Below are 23,011 nucleotides of genomic sequence, written 5' to 3' on the forward strand. Positions count from 1 at the left end.
AAATAGGAGCAGGATCAGGCTACACGGCCCCTGGGCCCGCTCCGCTACCCACAGGGCCATGACCGATCCGAACCTAGACTCATGTCCAAATTCCTGCCCGCTCCTCGTAACCCTTAATTCCCTTTACTTCTAGGAAACTGTCTATTTCTGTTTTAAATTTATGTAATGATGTAGCTTCTACAGCTTTTTGGGGCAGCATATTCCATGGACCTACCACCCTCTGAGTGAAGTAGTTCCTCCTCATCTCAGTTTTGAAAGAGCAGCCCCTTATTCTAAGACTATGCCCCCTAGTCCTAGTTTCACCCATCATCGGGAACATCCCGCGTCCACCCGATCCAACCCCTTCACAATCTTATATGTTTCAATAAGATCGCCTCTCATTCTTCTGAACTCCAATGAGTAGAGTCCCAATCTACTCAACCTCTCCTCATATGTCCATCCCCTCATCCCCGGGATTAACCGAGTGAACCTTCTTTGTACTGACTCGAAAGCAAGTATGTCTTTTCTTAAGTATGGACACCAAAACTGTACGCAGTATTCCAGGTGCGGTCTCACCAATACCTTGTACAACTGAAGCAATACCTTCCTATTTTTATATTCTATCCCCCTAGCAATGAAAGCCAACATTCCATTGGCCTTCTTAATCACTTGCTGCACCTGCATACTAACCTTTTGAGTTTCGTGCACCAGGACCCCCAGATCCCTTTGTACTTCAGTACTTACCAGTTTCTTGCCATTAAGATAATAACTTGCTCTACGATTTTTCCTGCCAAAGTGCATAACCTCACACTTTCCAGTATTGTATTCCTCTGGTTCCTCAGCATATATTTGTCAGGATACTGAAACCCAGCTTTCTTACCGTCCACTCCTGGAGGCCCCACTCCCTGAGCCTACAACCTTCAGCAGGGTCAGTGGTGGAGTTCCGCAGTGGGAGTGATCCCAGAGTAACTGTCGGGATCGCTCCCCCGTGGATGTTCCGGGTCGTGTATTTTTAGTTATCCTGGTGTCTAACACACACATCAATAAAACAGGGAATTCCTGGAAACACGCTGCAGGTCCTTCTTTATCTGGAGATCAAATGTCTGTTGTATAATTGTACCAGCAGTTAACAGGCTCCTGTGAACTCCTCCCTCTGCTATTTTAATGCAGACTTTAACCAATTTATATTAAACGGGTTTATTTTAGATGAGCTAATGCCTGCCTTAAAATAGTAGACTCAGGACTGTCACACAAACATGTTAAATCTTCATGGAATAATTACCAGTCATTTTTAGACTGGAAACTTAAACCTGTTTCTCTTTCAGTCGGGAACAGATCGCAGTATTACACCAATCTCTGATTTGACAGCACGTTTCCAACATTCACCGTTGTTCTTCCTGACTCGAAACACAGTTGTAAAGGAGCCTTCTGTTCTGTGTCTTGGAGCTCTGAACCATGGAACAGAGCAGCTGGGACACGTTTCTCACAGGCCTCGAGATTAACCCGCACGGTGACTTTGCTTTCAGTGAAGAGAGGCGAGAAAGACCAAAGTGCCGTTTGCCCCTCTCAGTGTGGCCCTGAAGGACTGTGTCCAGGCTGAAGTTCTGTTCCCGCCGTACGATCCTCCCCCAGATTGTCCTTTCTGAGCTCCAGCCAGGTGATGCTAAACACTCAGGTGGGAAAGACAAAAATCTACAACAATGTGTTTAAAACAAAGCTGATTTATTTTACATCTATCCAGAATATTAAACTCCAGCCCAGTTATAGGGGTTATTAACATCAGCAGAAACAAACCCCAACTCTCAGAATGAACATGGTTCAGTCCTGGATGTGAGTAACAGCAGCAATAACAACAGAATCCAACCCCTGCAGTGACTTGTGAACTCGCTGGTGTGTTAGCAGGTTGGATAACTGAGTGAATCCCTTCCCACACACGGAGCTGGTGAACGGTCTCTCCCCAGTGTGAACTCGCTGGTGTGTCAGCAGGTTGGATGAACGAGTGAATCCCTTCCCACACTCAGAGCAGGTGAGCGGGCTCTCCCCAGTGTGAACTCGCTGGTGTTTCAGAAGGTCAGATGACTGCATGAAACCCTTTCCACATTCAGAGCAGGTGAATGGCCTTTCCCCAGTGTGAATGCGCTGGTGTATCAGCAGGGTGGATGACTGAGTGAATCACTTCCCACATACGGAGCAGGTGAACGGCCTCTTTCCAGTGTGACTGCGCTGGTGTACAGTTAGTTCAGATGATCGCCTGAACCCAGTCCCACAGTATGAGCACCCAAACGGTCTCTCCTCAGTGTGAACACGTTGATAGCATATCAGTTCCCCAGAACTTTTATAGCACTTCTCGCAGATCGGGCATTTATAAGGTCTCTCGTCAGTGTGAACTCACTGGTGATTCAGCAGGGTGGATGACTGAGTGAATCCCTTCCCACACACGGAGCAGGTGAACGGCCTCTCCCCAGTGTGAACTCGCTGGTGTCTCAGCAGGTTGGATGACTCAGTGAATCCCTTCCCACATTCAGAGCAGGTGAATGGCCTCTCCCCGGTGTGACTGCGCTTGTGTCTTGATAGGCCAGAGGATTGGCTGAAGCCTCGTCCACACACAGAACACGTGTACGGTTTCTCCCCACTGTAAGTGGTGCCTTTTGCTTCCATATTCAAAGGCCAATGATATTCAGTTCCTGATGAATCAAGTGACTCTTGTCAGATCTTGACATGATGTTTGGCTTGAGCTTCCTGTCTGCAAATCCTCCCCTTCCAGCACCCTTTAAAATGAATTTAAACAGGAAAAAGGGAGCATGAGCACAAAAATACTAAGGCAGGTTGTGAAATTGAGCTCAATGAATCTGGTCATTTGTGGGGCCAGCACCAGACAAAAGTGACCATGAAAGCTGCCGGATTATCATAAAAACCCAACTGTTTCACTAATGTCCTTCAGGGAAAGAAACCTGCCACCTGGTCTAGGCCTACATAAGACTTTGGCCTCAATGGGAGGAGAGAGAGAGGTAGGAGGGGTCGCAGGAGATGGACTTTATACATCTGCAACTCAATCAGAACTTTGACAGAACCTCAAAAACCCACAACCTCCACCACCTAAAAGGACAAGGGCAGCAGCTACAAGGGAAAAACCAGCACCTCCAAGTTCCCCTCCAAGTCACGCACCATCCTGACTTGGACATATATCGCCGTTCCGTCATCATCTCTGGGTGAAAATCCTGGAACTCCTTACCTGACAGCATTGTGGGAATACCTTCACCACACAGACAGCAGCGGTTCAGGAAGAAGGCCCGCCATCACCTTCTCAATGGGCAACTGGGGATTGGCAACATATTCTGGTCTTGCTGGTGATGTCCACATCCCAAGAATTAATTTTTTATAATTTGTGTATTTAAAACGGATGAAAATTCTCTACAGAAATATTTGTTCCTAATGCTGCTATTCTCCCCCAGAATCCACCTCCCTTGACAGTCCCACATTGGAAATTGTTGGGCCCTCCTGGGCTCAGAAGTACTGGGGATTAAACCCAGCAGCTTCTCCTCCAGCTCCACTCCAGCTCAAACTGAAGCAACAAAAAGACCTACACAGGCGGCCAGGGACCTACCTTCCGTCAGCCTGCAATAAAAATCTTCCCGACAGCCACTGACTAATGGCGGCCGCAGCACCCACAATCCCCCGTGCCCCAGAAACCGCTCTATCTAAGGCGCTGATTTCCCCGCTGATCCCTGCAATACCCCACTAGTCACTGCCTGCCACTCGGAAAAAGAGCCATTTATTCCAACTCTTTGCTTTCTGACTGCCAACCAGATCTCTATCTAAGTCAATACCTTGCCCCCAATCACATGTGCCTTAACTTTACATGCTAATCTCTTATGCGGGACCTTATCGAAAGCCTTTTGAATGTCCAAATACACCACATCCACTGGTTCTCCCTTATCTATTTTACCAGTTACATCCTCAAAAAATTCCCGTAGATTAGTCAAGCACGATTTACCTTTTGTAAATCCATGTTGACTTTGTCCGATCCTGTCGCTGTTTTCCAAGTGCTCTGCTATTACATCTTTTATAATGGACTCTAGCATTTTCCCCACTACCGATGTCAAGCTTACCGGTCTGTAATTCCCCATTTTCTCTCTACCACCTTTTTTGAACAGTGGGGTAACATTAGCTACCCACCAATCCATGGGTACTGTTCCAGAGTCTATCGAATGTTGGAAGATGATCAGCAATGCATCAGCTATTTCTAGGGCCACTTCCTTAAGAACCCTAGGATGTAGATTATCAGGCCCTGGGGATTTATCGTCCTTCAATCCCGTCAATTTCTCTAACACCATTTCCCTACAAATACTGATTTCTATCAGTTCCTCCCTTTCATTAGACCCTATGTTCCCCGACATCTCTGGGAGGTTATTTGTATCCTCCTTTGGGAAGACAGAACCAAGGTGTGGTAAACCACTGTTATTGTATATTGTTACCTCTGGGTGGCGCTGTGTACCAAGGCATGCCTCAGCTGACTCCGCCCACATGACCAGGTATAAAGGTGGGGGTTTTGCCGACTCACTTCCTTCTTGGAACCAGCCACCCACGAGAGGCATGCTCTGGTCTCTAGTTAATAAAAGCCTTTTCATCACCTTCCTGATTCATCATCTTTTATGGAGTAATTGATAAGCGTATCAATTTTATTAACTAGAAGTAAAATGGCGACACCTGAACAGCAACAACAGCAGGCGTTGCTGCGAGCCCTCAGACCGGCATGCCTGGACCTCGACCCTCAAGCAACGGGTTCATCAACCAATTTCGAACACTGGCTGAGCTGCTTTGAATCCTTCCTAGGAGCCTCCGCCGTGACATCGGAGGAGAACAAACTAAAAGTTTTGACCGCCCAGGTGAGCCCTCAAGTATATACGCTCATCCGGGACGCTACGACGTGCACGGCGGCCCTCGAACTACTAAAAGGGCAATACACGCGCCGAGTGAACACGATTTACGCCAGACACCTCTTGGGATCCTGCAGGCAGCAACCGGGGGAATCGGTAGAGGCATTTTTACGGGCGTTACAGACACTCTGCAGAGACTGCGACTGTAAGGAGGTAACGGCTGCGGGGCACACGGAGGGACTTACTTGTGATGCCTTCGTCAGGGGCCTCCAGTCCGACTACTCCCGACAGAGACTGCTTGAAAGCAAGGAGCTCGACCTGAAGACGGCCGTAGCCCTTGCGCTCTCACTAGATGCGGCCCACCAAAACCTCGAAGCATACCCACGTAACGGCGCCGCGCCATGGCCATCGCGACCGTGGGACATGGGACCGCCGCCCCCGGCACCAACTGCTGCAGCGATGTCCCGAAATCAACTGGGACAGCCGCCCCCGGTAAGAACCGCAGCGATGCCCCGTAACCAGGCCCAAAAATGCTACTTCTGTGGCCAGTTAAAACACCCTAGAGCGCACTGCACGGCTAAGACCGCTACCTGCTCGGGCTGCGGGAAGAAAGGCCATTACGCCAATGCCTGCAGGGGGAAACCAGCGAACGCCAGCAGCGCCGCGTGCGAACCATGGGGGCAGCCATCTTATCCGCCATTTTGTGCACCTCCGGCCGCATGGCCGCCGCCATTTTATCCGCCGCACTCAACCGCCACTTCGTCTCCGGACTCGACCACCGTCTCGTCGGACGACCATACCGACTCACTAAGCCATACACTGGCCTCCGTTACGCTGGATCAAGCCCTCCCTCATCATCTATCCAGCTCCATGATGGATATCACGGTAAACGGCCGCGCCACCACTTGCCTAATCGACAGCGGGAGCACAGAGAGTTTTATTCACCCAGACACGGTACGTAGCCACTCCCTCACGGTCCTGCCGACGCGCCATCGGATTTCTATGGCGTCCAAGTCCCATTCAATGGACGTCGGCGGCTACTGTGTGGTGACCCTTTCGGTTGGGGGCACAGAATATAAAAATTTTAAACTTCTAGTCCTGCCCCGTCTCTGCGCTGCCGTGCTGGATTTTCAGTGCCACCTTAAAAGTGTCACATTAGCATACGGTGGACCCCTCCCCCCACTCACAGTCTGCAACCAACACCTTTTAAATCGCTCGCCGCAAACCACCTGCAGCCTTTCCACACTAAAAGCCCCCCCCCCTTGATCGCTAACCTCACCCACGACTGTAAACCCATCGCTACCAAGAGCAGGCGGTACAGCGCCGGGGACAGAGCTTTCATTAGCTCTGAGGTGGAGCGGCTCTTGAAGGAGGGCATTATCGAAGGGAGCACTAGCCCCTGGCGAGCCCAGGTTGTAGTCGTTAAAACCACTGATAAACGCCGCCTGGTTATTGACTACAGCCAAACCATAAACCGGTACACTCAGCTGGACGCATACCCCCTTCCTCGCATATCTGATATGGTCAACCAGATTGCGCAATACAAAGTATTCTCCACCATTGACCTTAAGTCAGCATACCACCAGCTCCCCATCCGCCATGAGGACCGCCAGTATACTGCCTTCGAGGCGAACGGCCGCCTCTACCACTTCCTTAGGGTTCCCTTCGGCGTCACCAACGGGGTTTCGGTCTTCCAAAGGGAGATGGACCGGATGGTTGACGAGAACGCGCTGCAGGCCACCTTTCCCTATCTGGATAACGTCACCATCTGTGGCCACGACCAGCAGGACCATGACGTTAATCGAGAAAAATTCCTCCGTACGGCCCAACGGCTGAACCTAATGTACAATAAAGAGAAATGTATGTTTCGCACCAAACGCCTCGCCATTCTCGGCTGCGTGGTGGAGAACGGAGTCATCGGGCCCGGCCCCGACAGAATGCACCCCCTAATGGAGCTACCCCTCCCCCACTGCCAAAAAGCACTGAAGAGATGCCTGGGGTTTTTCTCCTACTATGCCCAGTGGGTGCCCCACTATGCAGACAAAGCTAGACCCCTCATCAAATCCACCTCCTTCCCCCTGACACCAGAGGCGTGTGCAGCCTTCACTCTTATCAAGAGCGATATCGCGAAGGCCACAATGCACGCAGTGGATGAGTCGATCCCCTTCCAAGTGGAGAGCGATGCATCCGACTTCGCCCTAGCTGCGACCCTTAACCAGGCGGGCAGACCCGTGGCCCTTTTCTCAAGGACCCTCCAGGGCCCCGCGACCCGACACTCCTCTGTCGAAAAGGAGGCCCAGGCTATTGTGGAAGCGGTGCGTCACTGGAGGCATTACCTGGCCGGAAAACGGTTTACCCTGCTCACTGACCAGCGTTCTGTAGCTTTTATGTTTAATAATAAGCAGAGGGGCAAAATCAAGAACGACAAGATCTTGAGGTGGAGAATCGAACTCTCCACCTACAATTATGATATCTTGTACCGGCCCGGGAAACTCAATGAGCCCCCAGACGCCCTATCACGTGGTACATGCGCCAACGCGCAGGTTGATAGACTGCAGACCCTCCACAATGACCTCTGCCACCCGGGGGTCACCAGGTTCTTCCATTTCATCAAATCCCGTAACCTGCCCTACTCCATCGAGGAGGTCAGGACCATGACCAGGAACTGCCAAATCTGTGCCGAGTGCAAACCGCACTTTTATAGGCCGGACAGAGCAAGCCTGATCAAGGCCACTCGCCCCTTCGAGCGCCTGAGCGTCGATTTTAAAGGGCCCCTCCCCTCCTCTGACCGCAATGTGTACTTCCTCAACATAATCGATGAGCACTCCCGTTTCCCGTTTGCCATCCCTTGCCCAGACATGACCAGTACCACGGTCATCAAATGTCTAAATGACCTCTTCGCCTTGTTCGGGTTCCCTAGCTATATACATAGCGACAGGGGCTCATCTTTCATGAGCGATGAACTTCGGCAGTACCTGCTAGCGAGAGGTATTGCTACGAGCAGAACCACCAGCTACAACCCCCGGGGGAACGGCCAGGTGGAAAGAGAGAACGCGACGGTTTGGAAGGCCGTCCTCTTAGCCTTAAAATCTAAGGGCCTTCCGACCTCTCGCTGGCAGGAGGTCCTCCCTGCGGCGCTCCACTCCATCCGGTCACTGCTTTGTACTGCCACTAATGCCACCCCTCACGAGCAAATGTTCGTTTTCCCCAGGAAGTCCACATCGGGAACCTCGCTACCGGCATGGCTGACTTCTCCTGGGCCCGTCCTACTGCGGAGGCATGTAAGGACCCATAAAACGGACCCCCTGGTCGAGAGGGTGCACCTCCTACACGCCAACCCCCAGTATGCCTGGGTGACATACGCAGACGGGCCGGAGGACACGGTCTCCATACGAGATCTCGCACCCTCGGGTACCCCTGAACTACCACCGTTATCCCCCACCACCCCTCCCAATCCAACCCCTGTAGACGACATGCCGGAGCCCCAGGACCCTTCGTTGACCACCCAGACACCAGATCCGACGTTGGATGCTGCAACACCGCCGCCGCCACCACGACGATCAGGACGTCAGACAAGGCCTCCTGATAGACTTAACTACACGAACTTGTAGTACCCTTCACCCCGCCGGACTTAATTTTAAACAAGGGGTGAATGTGGTAAACCACTGTTATTGTATATTGTTACCTCTGGGTGGCGCTGTGTACCAAGGCATGCCTCAGCTGACTCCGCCCACATGACCAGGTATAAAGGTGGGGGTTTCGCCAACTCACTTCCTTCTTGGAACCAGCCACCCACGAGAGGCATGCTCTGTTCTCTAGTTAATAAAAGCCTTTTCATCACCTTCCTGATTCATCGTTTTTTATGGAGTAATTGATAAGCGTATCACAAGGTATGTATTTAATTGGACTGCCATTTCTTTGTTCCCCATTATAAATTCCCCTGATTCTGACTGCAAGGGACCTATGCTTGACTTCACCAATCTTTTTCTCTTCACATATCTATAAAAGGTTTTACAGTCAGTTTTTATGTTCCCTGCAAGCTTACTCTCATACTCTATTTTCCCCCTCTTAATTAATCCCTTTGTCCTCCTTTGTTGAATCCTAAACTGCTCCCAATCGTCAGGTTTACTGCTTTTTCTGGCCAATTTATATGTCCTCTCCTTGGATCTTATGCTATCCCTAATTTCCCTTGTTAGCCGCAGTTGAGTCACCTTTTTTGTTTTATTTTTATGCCAAACTGGGATGAACAAATTCTGTAGTTCATCCATGCGATCTTTGAATGTTTGCCATTGCCTATCCACCATCAACCCTTTGAGTGACATTCCCCAATCAATCCTACCCAACTCGCACCTCATACGATCGTAGTTCCCTTTATTTAAATTCAGGACCCTAGTCTCTGAATCAACTACTTCACTCTCCATCTTAATGAAGAATTCTATCATATTATGATCGCTCCGACCCAAGGGGCCTCTCACAACAAGATTGCTAATTAATCCTTTCTCATTACATAATACCCAGTCTAAAATGGCCTGATCTCTAGTTGGTTCCTCAACATATTGGTCCAGGAAACCATCCTGTATACACTCCAGGAATTCCTCCTCTACAGTATTGTTACTAATTTGGTTAGCCCAATCTATATGTAGATTAAAGCCACCCATGATAACTGCTGTGCCCTTATTGCACGCTTCTCTAATTTCCCTTTTAATGCCATCCCCGACCTCCGCATTACTGTTTGGAGGTCTCTATACCACTCCCACTAACGTTTTCTGCCCCTTAGTATTTCTCAGTTCTACCCATACAGATTCCACATCAGCAGAGCTAATATCCTTCCTTACAATTGTGTTAATCCCCTCTTTAACTCGCAATAATTCTACCCCCACCTCCTTTTCCTTTTTGCCTATCTTTCCTGAATATTGAATACCCCTGGATGTTCAGTTCCCAGCCTTGGCCACCCTGGAGCCATGTTTCCGTAATCCCAATCTTATCATCTTCGTTTACCTCTATTTGCGCAGCTAATTCATCCACCTTATTACGAATGCTCCTTGCATTAACATAGAAACATAGAAACATAGAAGATAGGAGCAGGAGTAGGCCATTCGGCCCTTTGAGCCTGCTCCGCCATTCAATGAGATCATGGCTGATCATCCAAATTCAGTACCCTGTCCCTGCTTTCTCCCCATATCCCTTGATCCCTTTAGCCTTAAGAAATATAAGACACAAAGTCTTCAGGCTTGTTTTTTTAGTGCTCTTAGATCTGTTAGAATTATTATTTACTGTGGCCATGTTTGATTTAAACCCTTGATTTCTCTGTCTGCCAATTTTTTTTTTCTCCTTCCTGTCTTTTGCTTTTATCCTTTTTTCCCTTTCCTCTGTCTCCCCGCTCAGATTTCCTGGTGCCGGGGCCCTAACCGCACATACGCCGTCCCGGCCGCTCTGCTTCTGATTACATTTTTTGAAGAGGTAACAGAGAGGATTGATGAGGGCAATGCGGTTGACATGGTGTATATGGATTTCCAAAAGGTGTTCGACAAGTGCCACATAATCGGTTTGCCAGCAAAGTTGAAGCCCATGGAATAAAAAGGACAGTGGCAGCATGGATATGAAATTGGCTCAGTGATAGGAAACAGAGAGTAATGGTGAACAGTTGTGTTTTGGACTGGAGGAAGGTGTGCAGTGGTGTTCCCCAGGGGTCGGTACTAGGACCACTGCTTTTCTTGATATATATCAATGACACAATTTCAGAATTTGCAGATGACACAAAACTTGGAAATATAGTGAACAGTGAGGAGGATAGTGATCAACTTCAAGAGGACATAGGCAGGCTGTTGGAATGGGTGGACATGTGGCAGATGAAATTTAATGCAGAAAATGCAAAGTATACATTTTGGCAGGAAGAATGAGGAGAGGTAATATAAACTAAAGGGTACAATTCTAAAGTGGGTGCATGAACAGAGCGACATAGAAACATAGAAGATAGGAGCAGGACTAGGCCATTCGGCCCTTCGAGCCTGCCCCGCCATTCAATGTGATCATGGCTGATCATCCAAATTCAGTACCCTGTCCCTGCCTTCTCCCCATATCCCTTGATCCCTTTAGCCTTAAGAAATATATCTAACTCCTTCTTGAATATATAAAGTGTGAAGTGATACATTTTGATAGGAAGAATGAGGAGAGGTAATATAAACTAAAGGGTACAATTCTAAAGTGGGTGCATGAACAGAGAGACCTGGGGGTATGTGTGCACAAATCATTGAAGGTGGCAGGGCAGGTTGAGAAAGTGGTTAAAAAAGCTGGGCTTTATAAATAGAGGCATAGAGTCCAAAAGCAAGGAAGTTATGATGAACGGCCTCAACTGGAGTATTGTGTCCAATTCTGGGCATCGCACTTTATGAATGATGTGAAGGCCTTAGAGAGGGTGCAGAAAAGATTTACAAGAATGGTTCCAGGGATAAGGGATGAGCGACTTCAGTTACGTGGATAGACTGGAGAAGCTGGGGTTGTTCTCCTTAGAGCAGAGAAGGTTGAGAGGAGATTTGATGGAGGTGTTCAAAATCATGAGGGTTCTGGACAGAGCAGATAGAGAGAAACTGTTCCCATTGGCGGAAGGGTCGAGAACCAGAGGACACAGATTTAAGGGGATTGGCAGAAGAACCAAAGGCGACATGAGGAAAAACTTTTTTATGCAGCGAGTGGTTAGGATCTGGAATGCACTGCCTGAAAGGGTGGTGGAGGCAGATTGAATCATGGCTTTCAAAAGGGAATTGGATAAGTACCTGAAGTAAAAAAATTTGCAGGGTTACGGGGAAAGGGCGGGGAGTGGGACTAGCTGAAGTGATCTTGCAGAGAGCCGGCACGGGCTCGATGGGCCGAATGGCCTCCTTCTGTGCTGTAACCATTCTATGATTCTATAAAATATTAGAAAGTTTGTTCTACAGAAGCACGGGGTTTAACTGCCTTTATTCATGAATTTAAAAAGTCTCTATTAACACCTGAGCCAGTGTGTTCTGAGACAAAGAGCCTTGTGTCCAATAAGGGGAATAAAGGCCCACAGCCTCCCCTGGCCCCGGGCCCTCAACATACTATAGGAATTAAACTACCTGCTGTCCAGGATATCTACCCCGAGAGGTGCCGGGGGAAGGCCCTGAGAATCATTAAAGACGCGAGCCACCCCAGCCGCAACCTCTTCGCCCTGCTCCTGTCTGGTAAGAAATACCAAAGCATACGGTCTCGTACCAGCAGGTTTCGAAACAGCTTCTACCCCCAGGCCATAAGACTCATGAACGTATAATTTATTATTATTTATTACTGTTGTTTTATTTATTATTACTGTACTTCTATTATCATTGTTATGCCATATTTATTCCAATGTTGGGAGGACTCAGTTGGGCCGGGCCTGAGGCGCTAGGCTGCGCACGGGGGCTCCGGGTCACCGCGGCCGGGCTCTGAGTCCAACCCCTTCCCCGGGGTGTCTTCCTCTCTTCTCTATCTCCTTCCCTAACTCTCTCCTTCCCTCTCTCTCTCTCAGTCTCTCTCTCCTTCCCTCTCTCTCTCTCAGTCTCTCTCCTTCCCTCTCTCTCTCTCTCTCCTTCCCTCTCTTTCTCTCTCTCCTTCCCCCCTCTCTCTCCTTCCCCCTCTCTCTCTCTCTCCTTCCCCCTCTCTCTCTCATTCCCCCCCTCTCTCTCTCTCCTTCCCCCTCTCTCTCTCTCTCCTTCCCCCTCTCTCTCTCTCTCTCTCCTTCCCCCTCTCTCTATCTATCTCTCCTTCCCCCCCTCTCTCTCTCCTTCCCCCTCTCTCTCTCTCCTTCCCCCTCTTTCTCTCTCTCTCTCCTTCCCCCCCTCTCTCTCTCTCTCTCCTTCCCCCTCTCTTTCTCTCTCCTTCCCCCTCTCTCTCCTTCCCTCTCTCTCTCCTTCCCTCTCTTTCTCTCTCTCTCTCTCTCCCCTTCCCTCTCTCTCTCCCCTTCCCTCTCTCTCTCTCCTTCCCTCTCTCTCTCTCTCTCTCCTTCCCCCCTCTCTCTCTCCTTCCTCCTTTCTCTCTCTCTCCTTCCCCCTCTCTCCTTACCCCCCTCTCTCTCTCCTTCCCTCCTCTCTCTCTCTCTCTCTCTCTCCTTCCCCCTATCTCTCTCTCCTTCCCCCTCTCTCTCTCTCCTTCCCCCTCTCTCTCTCTCTCCTTCCCCCTCTCTCTCTCTCCTTCCCCCTCTCTCTCTCTCTCTCCTTCCCCCTCTCTCTCTCTCCTTCGCCCTCTCTCTCTCTCTCCTTCCCCCTCTCTCTATCTATCTCTCCTTCCCCCCCTCTCTCTCTCCTTCCCCCTCTCTCTCTCTCCTTCCCCCTCTTTCTCTCTCTCTCTCCTTCCCCCCCTCTCTCTCTCTCTCTCCTTCCCCCTCTCTTTCTCTCTCCTTCCCCCTCTCTCTCCTTCCCTCTCTCTCTCCTTCCCTCTCTTTCTCTCTCTCTCTCTCTCCCCTTCCCTCTCTCTCTCCCCTTCCCTCTCTCTCTCTCCTTCCCTCTCTCTCTCTCTCTCTCCTTCCCCCCTCTCTCTCTCCTTCCTCCTTTCTCTCTCTCTCCTTCCCCCTCTCTCCTTACCCCCCTCTCTCTCTCCTTCCCTCCTCTCTCTCTCTCTCTTTCTCTCTCTCTCTCTCCTTCCCCCTATCTCTCTCTCCTTCCCCCTCTCTCTCTCTCCTTCCCCCCTCTCTCTCTCTCCTTCCCCCTCTCTCTCTCTCCTTCCCCCTCTCTCTCCTTCCCCCCTCTCTCTCTCTCTCTCCTTCCCTCTCTCTCTCTCCTTCCCTCTCCATTAACAAAAAACAAAGTTAAAGAACCACCTCCTGGGTGCTTAGGAAGAGTTCTTCAATCCCAACAGTTTCATAAACAGTTTTATAAACATGGCAGAGGTTTCTTCATTTCCCTCGGCAACGCCGTGTACTCCAGCTAGTGACAAATAAAATTGAATTGAATTGAGAAACTCGTTGCCCTGCAGATCAGGCAATCAGCCGGCGCTAGTCCCGCCCCTCGGGCTCCCCGATTGGTTGGAGGACCCGCCGCCGGCTCGCTCCTCCAGCCCTGCCCTGCTCGCTGCCTATTGGTCGGAAGCTCCTGCCAATCAGGCCGCGGGCCCAGGTCATGTGTCCCCGAGGAGATAACGTGCTCCATCCAACTGACTGCGCTCGGTCCGGGGCCTCGAGGACTCTCAGGTTTTTCTATTTCTCTTTATTCTCTCCTGATCCACCCCTCCCCGACACCCTGCGCGATTCTCCACCCAATCGGAGTGGAGAAAACTCACTTTGCATCAATGATCGTGACTCTGTAACCGACACCAGGGCCTTTCCCCGGAATGCCCCGCGCCGACTCCGTCCATCAGGATCCGAGTGCGCAGGCGCAGCTCCGAGTGGGGGAGGGGGGTTGGTGTCCTCTGGGCATGCGCGGTTATTACACTTGGTGACCGGGAGGGGTCGCTGTGCCAGACTCGGCCCAAACCGCCGCTCCGTGTGCGCATGCGCGGATTCTCGGCTGTCAATCAGCCAGAAGAGGTCGCTGGTGAGACCAGTGAAGAAAGAAAGACTTGCATTTATATAGCGCCTTTCACCACCACCGGACAACCAATGAAGTACTTTTGAAGTGTAGTCACTGTTGTAATGTAGGAAATGCAGCAGTCAATTAGCGCACAGCAAGCTCCCAGAAACAGCAATGTAATAATGACCAGATAATCCATCATTTTGTTATGTTAATTGAGGGATAAACACATTGAATGGAAACCTGGGATAATTCCCCTGCTCTTTCCCACATTACAACAGTGACTACTCTTCAAAAGTACTTCATTGGCTGTAAAGCACTTCCAAACGTCTGGTGGTCATGAAAGCACTATATAAATGCAAGCCTATCTTTCGTGAAATAGTGCTATGGGATCTTTTCCATTCACCTGAGAGAGCAGACAGGGCCTCAGTTTAAAGTCTCATCCAAAAGACGCCACCTCTGACAGTGCAGCACTCCCTCAGCACTGCACTGGAGTGCCAGCTTGGATTTCTGTGCGCGTCTCTGGAGTGGAACTTGAACCCACAACTTTCTGACTCAGAGGCGAGAGTGCTACCCACTGAGCCACAGCTGACACTAAAGAACAAGCAGTTCTGACGAAAGGTCATTGACCTGAAACGTTAACTCTGTTTCTCTCTCCACAGATGCTGCCTGACCTGCTGAGTATTTCCAGCAGTTTCTGTTTTTATTAAAGAAACGAGGGAGTGATTGCTGACAGGAAGAATGTTGGGTCATCCTGCGCATGCGCACCTCCCTGGCGGCTGAGGCAAAACACCGACTCGCCCCCACCTGAGCCGCGCACGCGTACCAGATGTTGCAGTTCCGCATGTGCACCCGATGTTCCAACAGCGGGGTTTTGTGCACTGAGCAGGCGCGTTGCGGACCGATCGGGACGGGTGATTGTGGAGCAGGAGGGAGAGCATGGGGGCCATGAGCACATGCGCAGGACTCAGAGTCAACAGAGCGCTTTCTGGAGCGCGGGGGCTTGTGGGTATTACAGCCGCCATTACTGCTGATCCTTTCAACCAACCTGTGCAGCAGCTGGGGCCTGAAAATCAGCTTCACTGCCCCTAGGGTCGGAAAGGGGAAAATTAAACAACAGTTTGCCTCTGATCCTTTTCTGATCTCAATTTACAGGATTATAGAAGTGGAGCAGTTGCAGGCGGGAAGCTCAGACCAAACATCACGTCAAGATCTGACAGAGTCGCTCGATTCATCAGGACTTGAATATCATCGGCCTTTGCACATGGAAAGAGAAAGCAGCAATCGCAGCGATGACAAACCGCACACGTGTTCGGTGTGTGGACGCGGAATCAGCCGATCGCCTGACCTGGCGAGACACGTGCACCGTCACACCGGGGAGATATCGGGTAAAGGTGGGGACGGCGGGAAGTGATTCAGTTCCCTGTCTGCATTGGAAGTTAAACGGCGCAGTCGCACCAGGGACAGTCCGTTCACCTGCTCCGTGTGTGGAAAGGGATTTGTTTGTTCACCCCACCTGCAGACACACCAGCGGGTTCACACTGGGGAGAAACCATTTCAGTGCTCTGACTGTGGGAAGAGCTTTAAAAACCCCGGGGAACTGAAGGGACACCAGATTGTTCACACTGATGAGAGAGCATTACAATGTTCTGACTGTGGGAAGAGCTTTAAAAGCCCCCAGGATCTGAAGGGACACCAGCTTGTTCACACTGATGAGAGACCATTTCAGTGTTCTGACTGTGGGAAGAGCTTTAAAAGCCCCCAATATCTGAAGCAACACCAGCAAGCTCACACCAATGAGAGGCCGTTTAACTGTTCTGACTGTGGGAAGAGCTTTAAAAGCTCTGGGGAGCTGAAGGGACACCAGCGAGTTCACACTAATGAGAGACCCTTTAAATGTTCTGAGTGTGGGAAGAGTTTTAAAATCCCCCAGGAGCTCAAGCAACGCCAGCGCCTCCACACTGGGGAGAGGATATTCATCTGCTCTGAATGTGGGAAGGGATTCACTGAATCATCCAACCTGCAGACACACCAGCTTCTTCACACTGATGAGAAGCCGTTTAACTGTTCTGACTGTGGAAAGAGCTTTAAAACCTCCGGGGAGCTGAAGAGACACCAGCGAGTTCACACTGGTGAGAGGCAGTTCACCTGATCCGTGTGTGGGAAGGGATTCACTGATTCATCCCACCTACTGGCACATCAGTGAGTTCACACTGGAGAGAGACAATTCACCTGCTCTGTGTGTGGGGAGGGATTCACTCAGTCATCCAACCTCCTGTCACACCAACGAGTTCACACTGACGAGAGACCCTTTAAATGTTCTGACTGTGGAAAGATCTTTAAAAGCTCTGCAGATCTGAAGAGACATTGGCTTCTCCACAGTGGTGAGAGGCCGTTCACCTGCTCCGTGTGTGGGAAGGGATTCACTCAGTCATCCAACCCCCTGACACACCAGCTTGTTCACACTGACGAGAGACCCTTTAAATGTTCTGACTGTGGGAAGAGCTTTAAAAGCTCTAAGAACCTTAAGAGACACCAGCGTCTTCACACTGATCAAAAAATCTAACAGCACAGAAGGAGGTGATTCGGCCCATCGTGTCTGTGCTGGCACTTTGAAAGTGCTGTCCAATTTAGTCTCAAACTGCAGCTTTATCCCCAGAACTCTGCAAACTAGTCCTCTTCAAGGACATGTCCAATTACCGTTTGAAAGTTCCTGTGGAACCTGATTCCAGCATCCTTTCAGATGGTGCGTTCCAGATCTTAACAACCCTCTGTGTGAAAACAATTCTCCTCATTTCCCTCTAGTTCTTTTAGCAACTATTTTAAATCTGTGACCTTTGGTTACCGACCCACTTGACAGAGTGAACAGTTTCTCCCTACTTGTTCGATCAAAACCCCTCATCATTTTGAACACCTCTATTAGGTCTCCTCTTAACCTTCTCTGCTATAAGGGAAACAATCCCAGCTTCTCCAATCTCTCCACATAACTGAAGTCCCTCATCCCTGGTACCATCCTGGTCAACCTCCCCTGTACCCTCTCCAAGGCCTTGACATCCTTCCTAAAGTGTGGTGCCCAGAACTGTACACAAGACTCCAGCTGAGGCCAAAACCCTGCAGCTGTACAAAACCCTGGTTAGACCACACCTGGAGCACTGTGAGCAGTTCTGGGCACCACACCTTAGGAAGGATATATTGGCCTTGGAGGGAGTGCAGCGTAGGTTTACCAGAATGATACCTGGACTCCAAGGGTTAAGTTACGGGGAGAGATTACACAAATTAGGGTTGCATTCCCTGGAATTTAAAAGGTTAAGGGTTATCTGATTGAAGTTTTCAGGCTATTAAGGGGAACAGATAGGCTAGATAGAGAGAAACTATTTTCGCTGGTTGGGGATTCTAGGACTGGTCTAAAATAGTCTAAAAATTAGATCCAGACCTTTCAGGAGTGAAATTAGGAAACACTTCTACACACAAAGTGTGGTAGAAGTTTCGAACTTTCGCAAACGGCAATTGATGCGAGATCAATTGTTAATTTTAAATCTGAGATTGAAAGGTTTTTGTTACCCAAAGGTATTAAGGGATATGGGCCAAAGGCGGGTGTATGGAGTTAGGTCTCAGATCAGCCATGATCTCATTGAATGGCGGAACAGGCTCGAGGGGCTGAATGGCCTCCTCCTGTCCTATGTTCCTAGTGATTTGTAAAGGTTTAGTGTAACTTCCTTGTTTTTGTATTCAATGGCCCTATTTACAAAGCCAAGTATCCCATACGCTTTCTGAATCGCCTCACCAACTTGCCGTGGCACTTTCAAAGATTTGTGAATATGGACCCCCAGGTCCCTCTGCTCTTGCACCCCCTCAAAATAGTCCCATTTAGATTATACGGCCTCTCCCTGTTGTTTCTCCCAAAGTGCATCACTTCACAATTATCCTCATTTAATTTCATCTGCCTTGTGTCTGCTCATTTCACAGTCTGTCTCTGTCCTCCTGAAGTCTGCTACTACTATGCTCATTATTTACTACGTTGCCAAGTTTTGTATCATCCATAAACTTCAAACTTGTACACCTATACCCAAGTCCAGGTCAGTTATATATAACAAGAAAAGCAATGGTCCTAATCCCGACCCCTGGGGGAACCCACTGCATACTTCCCTCCAGTCAGAAAAACATCCCTCAGCACTGCTCACTGCCTCCTCTCCCTTAGCCAATTATACCCAAATTACCATCAGCCCTTTAATTCCCTGTGCTTCTCTTTTCTGAGTAAGTCTCTTAGGTGGTACTTTATCAAATGCCTTTTGAAAGTCCACATATACAACATCTGCTGCACTACCTTCATCAACCCTCTGTTACTTCATCAAAGAACTCAATCAGGTTAATCAGACACGATTTACCTTTAACAAATCCATACTGGCTGCCCCTTATTAACCCATGCTTCTCCAAGTGAGAATTAATTTTGTCCTTGACAATGGTCTCCAGTCGTTCACCCATCACTGACGTTAGACTGATTGGCCTGTAGTTACCAGGTTTATCTCTCCCCTTTTTTAAACAGGGTGTAACATTTGCAATCCTCCAGTCTTCTGGCACCACTCCCATATATCTGAGGGAGATTGAAAGATTGTGGTCAGAGCTTCTGCTATCTCCACCCTAGCTTCCCTCACCAATCTAGGATGCATCGCATCTGGACCGGGTGACTTGTTAACTTTGAGTGATGACAACCTATTGAGCACCTCCTTTCAATCCATTTTTATCCAATTTCTCTACTCCCCCCTCCTCTACTGCGACATTAACTTCATCCTCTTCTTTTGTGAAGACAGATGCTCAGTACTCATTCAGTATCTCAGCCACACCCTCTGCCTCCGTATGATGAGCTCCTATTTGATCCCTAATCGGCCCCACCATTCCTTTAACTATCCTTTTACTTTTCATATGTTTATAGAAGATTTTTGGGTTCTCTTCTATGTTACCTGCTAATCTTTTCTCATATTGTCTCTTTGTCCTTCTTATATCCTGTTTCATTTTCCCCGCACTCTCTTTATTCTGCCTGGTTTTTGACTGTATTCTGTACCTGACATTTATCATCAACCTCCTTTTTCTGTTTTATTTTAACCTTTATATCCTTTCCAATCCGGGGAGCTCTAGCTTTGGATGCCCCATCTTTCCTCCTTATGGGAATATGCTTGGTTTGTACCCGAACTATCTCAGCCTTGAAGGCCTGCCATTGGTCATTCACTGTTTTCCTGGACAATCTTTGTTTCCAGTCCACCTGTGCTCGATCCCTTCTCAAATCACTGAAATTGGTTCTCTTCCAGCTGGGTATATTCACCACTGATTTTTCTTTGTCCCTTTCCATAACTACTTTAAACCTACTGATATTGTGATCACTGTTAACCAGATCCCTCCTGCCCCGGAACCGATGAGAGACCCTTTAAATGTTCTGACTGTGTAAAGAGGTTTCAGAGTTCATCCAACCTGCTGAGTCACCAGCGAGTTCACACAGATCCTCAAAGAAAGGAGGATGTTTTAGAAAGGCTGGTGGCACTAAAGATTCGCAGCCATCTCAGAGTCGTGACCCTTTAATTACAATCTCACAGAACAAGGAGAATCACTGTCCCTTTAACTACCACAAATCCCAGTGTGGAGGAGAGGGGGAGATACAGTCTGTCCCAGTAACTGTCGCAGAACAGAATTAGTGACCCTGTCCCATAAGGGCTTGACCCTCCCCCACTCCCTGCTTTTCCTCAAGTGTCTCATCCTTAAAATTCTCATCCTTGTTTTCAAATCCCTCCGTGTCCTCGCCCCTCCCTGTCTCTGTAATCTCTTCCAGCTCCTACAACCTTCCGAGATATCTGTGCTCCTCTAATTCTGGCCTCTTGAGCATCCCCGATTTTAATCGCTCCCCCATTGGTGGCCGTGCCTTCAGCTGCCTGGGCCCTAAGCTCTGGAATTCCTTCCCTAAACCTCTCCATCTCTCTACCTCTCTCTCCTTCTTTAAGATGCTCCTTAAAACCTACCTCTTTGACCAAGCTTTTGGTCATCTGCCCGAATATCTCCTTATGTGGCTCGGTGTCAAATTTTGTTTTATAACGACCCTGTGAAGAGCCTTGGGACGTTTTACTACATTAAAGGCGCTTTATAAATACAAGTGGTTGTTGTTGTTTCCTGAAACTGATAATAAATTCCCCAGAGGGAAAAAAACTTGTACTTTTACTCCCAAATATTAAAAAGTTTGTGCCACAGAAGCACGAGGTTTATCTGCTTTTATTCATGAATTTAAAAAGACTCTATTAAAACCTGAGCCAGTGTGTTGTGAGACAAAGAGCCTTGTGTCCAATAAGAGGAATAAAGGCCCACAGCCTCCCCTGGCCCCGGGCCCTGAACAAGGGACTGGAGAAACTCGCTGCCCTGCGGATCAGACAATCAGCCGGCGCTAGTCCCACCCCTCGGGCTTCCCGATTGGTTGGAGGACCCGCCGCCAGCTCGCTCCTTCAGCCCCGCCCCGCTCGCTCCCTATTGGTCGGAAGCTCCCATCAATCAGGCCGTGGGCCTGGGTCACATGTCCCTCACCGGGCGGAGCTGCAGGTCGGCGGGAGCGGGGTCGGGAGATTAATAAACTGCGGGTAGGCCGCGCCGCTGGGTTTATAAAGTTGGAGAACGGCCTCAGGCCCGAATGAGATCCCACGGCCTGGTCTGTGTTCCACCGGACGGTAGCGGTGAGGCTTTTTCTCGGTGAAAGGCCTGGGTTAGGCGCCGCCATCTTCTCTTCTTCTGAGGCGGTCCCTGGGACCGAGGATGTGGGCGTCGCTGGCAAGAGCAGCATTTATTGCCCATCCCCAGTTGCCCGTTGAGAAGGTGGTGGTGAGCTGCCTTCTTGAACCGCTGCAGTCCGTGTGGTGAAGGTGCTCCCACAGTGCTGTTAGGGACGGAGTTCCAGGATTTTGACCCAGTGACAATGAAGGAATGACAATATATGTATATGTCTAAGTCAGGATGGTGTGTGACTTGCAGATGATGGTGTCCCCATGCACCTGCTGCCCTTTTTCTTCTAGGTGGTAGAAGTCGTGGGACAGGTAGGGTGGCAGGTTCCCTTCCATAAGAACACAAGAATTAGGAGCAGGTGTGAGCCATACGGCCCCTCGAGCCTGCTCCGCCATTCAATAAGATCATGGCTGATCTTCGACCTCAGCTTGACTTTCCCACCTGATCCCCATATCCCTGAGGGACATTAGTGAACCAGTTGGGATTTTATGACAATCCGGCAGCTTTCATCATTACTTTTTTTCTAGTACCGGCCCCACAAATTCCCAGATTCATTGAGCTCAATTTCACAACCTGTCTTTGTGTTTCTGTGAGTTCTCTCTCATCCTGTTTTATATTCATTTTACAGGGTATTAAAAGGGCAGGATTTGTAGACAGGATATTTAACTCAAACATCACATCAAGATCTGACCGAGTCACTCAATTCATCGGGACCTGAATATCATCAGACATAACATGGAAGCAAAAAGCACCGTTCACAGCGGGGAGAAACTGTACACGTGTTCTGTGTGTGGATGAGGATTCAGTCGATCCTCTGGCCTGGCGCATCACAAGCGCAGTCACACCAGGGAGAAACCGTGGAAATGTGGGGATTGTGGGAAAGGATTTGATTACCCGTATCAGCTGGAAACCCATCAGCGCAGTCACACCGGGGAGAGACTGTTCACCTGCACCGTGTGTGGGAAGGGATTCACTCAGTCAAGTGACCTGCTGACACACCAGCGAATTCACACTGGGGAGAGGCTGTTCACCTGCTCCGTGTGTGGGAAGGGATTCACTCAGTCATCCCAGCTACTGAGACACCAACTTGTTCACACAAACATGAGACCTTTTAAATGTTCTGACTGTGAGAAAAGCTTTATAAGCAAAAGGGATCTACTGACACACCAGCAAATTCATTCTGGGGAGAGGCCATTCACCTGCTTTGAGTGTGGAAAAGGATTCACGAATTCAACCACCCTTCTGACACACCAGTGAGTTCACACTGGGGAGAGGCCATTCACCTGCTCCGTGTGTGGGAAGGGTTTCACAAATTCATCCCACCTACTGATACACCAGTGAGTTCACACTGGGGAGAGACCGTTCACCTGCTCAATGTGTGGGAAGGGATTCACTCAGAACTCCAGCCTGCTGACACACCAGCGAGTTCACTCTAGGGAGAGGCCGTTCACCTGCTCAGTGTGTGGGAAGGGATTCACTCAGAGCTCCACACTGCTGAGACACCAGTGCACTCACACTGGGGAGAGGCCATTCACCTGTTCCGAGTGTGGGAAGGGATTCACTCGGTCATACAACCTGCTGACACACCAGCAAGTTCACAAGTGACTGCAGGGGTTGGATTCTGCTGTTATTGCTGCTGTTAATCACATCCAGGACTGAACCCTGTTCACTCTGACAGTTGGGTTCACTCCTGCTGTTGAACTCCACCACTGACCCTGCTGAAGGTTGTAGGCTCAGGGAGTGGGGCCTCCAGGAGTGGACCGTAAGAAAGCTGAGTTTTGGTATCCTGACAAATATATGGTGAGGAACCAAAGGAATCCTTACTAAGGAAATGTCTGGGGTTTTACCGGCCAGCATAGGTCTAGGGGTCAATGATGCCTGACTCCCTGAACTATCTTACATTGA

General features: G+C 49.5%; 3 pseudogenes; 2 read left to right on the top strand and 1 right to left on the bottom strand.

Moving 5' to 3' along the window:
• Nucleotides 1-1,797: 1,797 nt before the first annotated feature.
• LOC147118695 (uncharacterized) overlaps nucleotides 1,798-23,011 on the bottom strand; it is a 35,270-nt pseudogene continuing 14,056 nt past the window's right edge.
• On the top strand, nucleotides 15,621-17,027 carry LOC147118696 (uncharacterized; annotated as a pseudogene).
• On the top strand, nucleotides 21,018-22,711 carry LOC147118697 (uncharacterized; annotated as a pseudogene).

Source organism: Somniosus microcephalus, chromosome 4, assembly GCF_052327205.1.
Source record: "Somniosus microcephalus isolate GS21.2 chromosome 4, FLI_Smic_1.0, whole genome shotgun sequence".
Classification (NCBI taxonomy): Eukaryota; Metazoa; Chordata; class Chondrichthyes; order Squaliformes; family Somniosidae; genus Somniosus; species Somniosus microcephalus.